The sequence below is a fragment of the Benincasa hispida genome, chromosome 3 (genome assembly GCF_009727055.1).
Source record: "Benincasa hispida cultivar B227 chromosome 3, ASM972705v1, whole genome shotgun sequence".
Classification (NCBI taxonomy): domain Eukaryota; kingdom Viridiplantae; phylum Streptophyta; class Magnoliopsida; order Cucurbitales; family Cucurbitaceae; genus Benincasa; species Benincasa hispida.
In genome coordinates, this window is record NC_052351.1 from 35,608,620 (window position 1) to 35,614,851 (window position 6,232).

A 6,232-nucleotide genomic window follows, 5' to 3' on the forward strand; every position below is an offset into this window, starting at 1 on the left:
CTATTTTTTTTTTATCTTATATTATCCAAAAAACAAAGATGAAAGAAATATTTTAAGAGAAAAAATTTTCAAATTACCTTTTAGGGATCTTTTATCGGCGAAAACGACGGCGGAAGGCGGTGAACGATGGGAGAGGCGAACGATAGGGAGTGACGAACGACGGGAGTGGCGATTACCTACTAGGGTTTCAAATTGGGGAAGAAGAAAGGCAATCGATCTGTCTTCTGCCTAATTTGGATTTTATACCAGATCTCCCGATGGCTATCGAGGGCTGTTGGGAGTTCCTAAGGAACTCTTGACGGGTAATGTCTCACCGTCGGGAGATTGGAACTATCTCCCGACGAATAGTATACGTCGTCAGGAGTTCTTCATAACTTCCGACGGGTCCCTTACGTCGTCGAGAGAGACCCTATCTTTAACGGCAGATTTATGCGTCGGGAGACCTTCTTTTTCTTGTATTATCTTTTAAGATTGAAGGTTAAGATCTTTCTACTTCATTTGTTGTTCTGAAAAAAGAAATAGTTGTTATTTAAAAATATATATTTCTTTGAGTTTAAATACATATGGAAAAAATTAAAACCACCTTCTAAAATGGTAATTAGTGTCTTGGATTATGAACAAAATTAAATCTTTTACATCATTAGAACCTGAATTAAAAAAGGTACATGATCTTTAATATATTTAAGGTTCGTAACCATTTAATTTTTAATAAAACTATTTCCTACACACAAAAAAAAAACAAAAGTTACTTTTTTATTTTTTTATTTTAAGTTTCAAAGCTTATTTTGATTTTTGAAAACATCAATAGAAAGTAGAAAAACAATGTAAAAAAATTTAGAGGTGAGAAAGATTTATAGGCTTTCAAAAAACTAAAAGTCATAAACCAAATGTATAGCAAATGAAGCCTAAATAATTACTAATTATACCACTAGAAGTTTCAAGAGACTGAATTCTTTTAAGTTACTTATTTTTTAGTACAGTGCCACGTGAATGATTAGAGCGACAAAAACATCTTGGTTGCTAACACATCTATATATCAGTTAAGTTATACTTGTTTTAATAAGTTCCAAGCTTTGGAAATAAATAAATAAATGTTCTACATGTCAATATCAACATTTTTTTTAAAAAAAAAGGAAAAATTCAAAATAAACTGAAAAAACAACTCCAATCAATTCAATCTAAATGAATGATTGAGTTGGATTGAGGCCACATTTACAACGGTTAAAAGGTAATCCATCAATGGTAATATATAAAATGAGCCTCAATTGATTACTTTTGTTAACATTTACCTATTTTTCATAATTGTAATGAGATATAGGGTCGCTTTAAAATTTGTAATCAAATTATGTAATCTAATCGAGGAATGAAGGGTGTTCATTCTAATTGTGGTTGAAAATTATAGTGCCCAGTTCTGTTATTGTTACAAATATTATTATGGTAATAGTATGAAATTATGATTTTTTTCATGTTTACATTTACCGTTATCATTAGGGTCAAGCAATAACAATAAAGTGACCATAATGAGAATAGTAAGAGTAAAATGTGACAGATTAAAAAGCAATCTAATCATGTTTGTGATTCAGGCCTATGACGATTCATCTATCAATGAAGTCTTATTCCGATTATACCAATTTTTACTATAATTTGATAAATTTAACTTGAATTCATTTGTCTCATAAGAGACGTTTGAGTAGTTACTTTTTCTTTTAACTTAAATAATTGAATTTCGATCTAAAATGAGCATCAAATCGATTCAACCTAACCGATAAACATCCATTAGAATATAAAGAAACAACAAAAGAAGAAAAAGAAGAGTTGCAATGATGAATCCAATCCAATGTACAATAGAGATAATGTATTATAATTATTAAGTACTTAAATTAATGTTTACACACCCAAACAAAATTTATATACGAAATAGAATAATTATAAAACCAAAACATTCGAAACATATATAGATTAATTAAAAGCTCGATAATATTAATTAATTACCGACTAGTTTCAAGAACCTACCAGAAACGAAACAAAGCCACCCCCTACCTGTGAGTGACAGTGAGTTCCAAAAAGCAAAAGAAAATACCAGAAAATGGGGCGGCACAAAATCGTCATTAATACTTTTCATTATGACGAAATTTCCAGTCTTCACTTCTTCTTCTCCCACACACTATAAATACATATTTCCATTACTCTGTTTTCCATCATCAATCAGCAAATTCTCCTCTATTTTTTTCAGTCAAATTTGAAATTGTTGATTTAGAGATATGTCGAAGGATATTGAAGCTGGAGGGCGTGGTGGGTTCAGTAGGAAGGATTACGAAGACCCGTCGCCGGCCCCATTGATCGACGCCCAGGAGTTTGCTCAGTGGTAATTTTACAGAGCTATTATAGCAAAGTTTGTTGCTACTCTGTTGTTCTTGTATGTTATTGTTCTTACTGTGATTGGGTATAAAGTTCAGAGTGATGATAAGAATGTAGGCGAGATTTGTGGTGGTGTTGGCATTTTGGGCATTGCTTGGGCCTTTGGTGGAATGATTTTTGTTCTTGTTTACTGCACCGCCGGGATTTCTGGTGAGTTTCCCGCAAGAATATCACCTCTTTCATTTTAGTCTCTGTTTCTTAGTGTCCGTTGTTATTTACAAAACTTTACATATAAATTTTATACCCAATCAAAATTTTTTAATTAAAAATCTTTACCTACACTAAATTAAGTGTCATGTTAAATGGAAAAAAACAAGATATGAAAATGAAGGGAATAAAGTGATCCCTTTCAAAAATACAATGACAAAATGAACTCATATATAGATCAAAGTAAATCGGTACAGAAAGTATTGAGATCAAATTAATATTTAAATCTTAATTAAATGAAAGAATCTAAGAGATTAATTTAAGATTAATTTTTAAATTTAACCTTCAACTGAGTTTTGTATCAAGTCTCAAAAGTGTCTAGCAGGTTATTCAAAAATTGTTCAAAAAGATATTTGACAATTTGAAAATTTTTAAAACTAATTCATTTATTAGATATAATTTTCTTTCTAATAAAATTCCTAACTTTTCAATTTCGTCTGGTAGATTCATGAATCTTATAAAATTAAAAAATTTAGGCTTATTTGATAACAATTTCTTTTTTAGTTTTTTATATTTGAAAATTAAACCTATTTTCTCTCTCTTTTTTTTTTAATAATAGTTTGTATCTTTCTTAAGCGTAAGAGTAGATATTCTTAGTCAAATTTTAAAAACAATAACGAATTTTTAAAAACTATATTTTTTTTTCAAATTTTGGTTTGGTTTTAAAAAATGGGTGGAAAATTAATAACAAAACAAGATTTCTAAAAGGGTAAGAAGTATTGATAAGTTTAATTAGAAAAATAAAAAATCAAATAACTATCAAATGGGATCTAAATGATTATCAAATGAACTTAACCAGACACTAAATCGGATTAAATTAATAATTTTAAAAATTTAGAAATGAATTAGATAAATCAATTCCTATGTTGAAAGATTAAATTTGAAATTTAACCTTAAATCTAATGTTGTCCTCATATGGTTTGACAATTGGGATGTGGCAGGGGGACATATAAATCCAGCGGTGACTTTTGACTATTTCTAGCACGGAAGGTGTCACTGGTGAGAGCCATATTGTACATGGCGCTCAGAGTTTGGTGCCATTTGTGGCTGTGCCTTGGTGAAGGCATTCCAAAACGCTCACTACAATAAGTACGGTGGTGGAGCCAACTCGCTCGCCGACGGCTACAACAGTGGCACTGGTTTAGCTGTCGAGATCATCGGTATATTCGTTCTCGTTATACTGTCTTTTTTGTTACCGATCCCAAGAGAAATGTTAGAGACTCCCATGTCCCCATAAGTTTAATATCCATACTACTTTCAATATTAATTAGATGGAAATGACATTACAAATAGAATTAATATTTTTTTTTATGGTTTGAAATGAAAGGTTTGGCACCACTCCAATGGGTTTGCGTGTGTTCATGGTTCACTTGGCCACGATTCCGATCACCGGCACCGGCATCAACCCGGCTAGAAGCTTTGGAGCTGCAGTTGTGTTCAACAAATCCAAGCCATGGATGAATCAAGTATGTAATATGAAAAAACCAATTTAATTTCCTCTTCATTCTAAATTCCAAAAGTATTATTTAGTCTAATGTTAATTGTTTGTTTTTTGAACAGTGGATATTTTGGGTTGGACCTTTCATTGGAGCTGCCATAGCTGCCATTTATCACCAATTCATATTAAGAGCAGGAGCAGCCCAAGCTTTAGGATCATTCTCAAGCTCTTTGATTAAGTCCACATTTAATCAAAATTTAATGATCGTTGTGTTAATTAATTGGCAAAAATGCCGATTTGGTTTGTGGTCTGCATAAAAGGGCATTGCCTTTTATTTTCTATGCCCATATCTACTTCTTCTTTTTTTTTTTCTCTCTGTTTTCACTCTGTTCTGATGTAATTATGTGAGATCTTGTGTTGTTATAAATTGAATGTATCGTCTTTTGAAATTTTATCATAAAATTTGCATTTTTAAATATATCAAAAGAGATTTTTCGTAAATATGGAATCATCAATTGATGATAGTTGATATCTTTTATCTATTGAGACGCATTTAAAGATTTCGTTTAGATATTTGGGATGTAAATAAAATGTTATTTTTTTTGAATTTTTTTCTTAAGAAATATGCATCTAGAAAAAGAATGGTGGAGATTCTAGAGAGATAGGGTGTGCAAATGAAGATTAATTAAAAAACAGAAGTTTGTACTTCAAGAAACTTGTGCAATAAATGTAATAATTGAAATTAGAAAAAGCAAGCGAATTACAAAACCCTTCAAATTGTATCTGATTAAACTCATGTATTGTAGACATTCTCTCATTTCCACCCCCAAGCATTTTATTTATTTTCCATTTATCAAAAAAATCTCATGACGCAATGATGGAATTTATATTAATGTTTACTGAATCACATGAAATTTGACCTAACTTCATAGGTGTAATAGATGTAATGCATGAAATGCATATGAACGTAAGAATAAAGAAACTTGAGACATAATAATTGAGATGAAAGTAATATGTGAAGAAAAGTCAAAAGAGAGAAATTAGGTAAAGAAACTCTAGTAATTAAATAAATAAATAAATAAATAAAGCAATACTTGGAGATGCACAATTGTAATTTTACACATAAAAAATAAATTATATAAAAACATTAAAATATTTTATAAATAGAAGAGTAAGAAGAATTTACCACATCACAAGTTATGATGTGTCAGTTAAGTGTGATGCAAAAAGATAAATATATTGTAATGCAGTTAAGTATTTTTTTAAATAAAACTTTGTATTATAGGAATGTTTAAATAACTCAACAACTCGAATAATCGACTACCCTACTATCATTTTATACACATATAAGTTAGCCGACTTAAGATTTACCTTTTTCCTCTCATGATTTGGATATCAAATAATTGGTCTTTTCTCAATCCTCGTATTGGATTGTGGGTGTTGAATGTAACCCTGCCAATTTAGGTCAAGGTCGAGAGTGGTTCTTATGGGTGTTGCTTATGGTTCACTTGACTTAAGGCCGATTGAGATCTTAGGCTAGGTACTTCAGTCGAATATAACCTTGGAATAATTAGGTATATGACACTAATTACACTATCATTTGAAAAAATAGCAAAAGGCAAGATCCTTTTGAATTATAGCAAAACACAATGAATGTCACATTAGTCCAATTTTCTGAAATCTTAAAATGCTCTCATTGTTCTTTTTAATTGCAGTGTAATTAATTCGACATCTTTATTAATGAAACTGTAATTAATTGCTCAATATATATCCGATCAAACTTTCAAGTCAACTAAAATCATCATTTCAAAGCGGATAATTTGTCATAAATCTCGTATTTAATAGTTGTTTTGAATTTTTTAAATCTTGTACATCAACTTATTTTCAAATCTTGTTTTGAAATTTAAAATATCATATTATATTAATTATCTAACTGAGTTTTGTTATTTTTATTATACTTTCTATTAATCTTAATCAAGATTTGCGGTTTTAAATTATTTTGAACATTATATTTATTACTATGTTATTTGAAACATAAAATATTAAAATAAAACATGTAGCCCTAGCGTTCTACAACCCCTGTACTCAACGCTTTCTTGTTATGACTATTCAACAATTAAGAGTTTTGTTCAATGGTAAGTGGGATGAAAACAACCACTATCATGACTT

General features: G+C 30.0%; 1 pseudogene; it reads left to right on the forward strand.

The window, feature by feature from the left end:
• The first annotated feature begins 2,261 nt into the window (after positions 1 to 2,261).
• LOC120073544 lies at positions 2,262 to 4,380 on the forward strand (annotated as a pseudogene).
• The last annotated feature ends 1,852 nt before the right edge of the window (positions 4,381 to 6,232 follow it).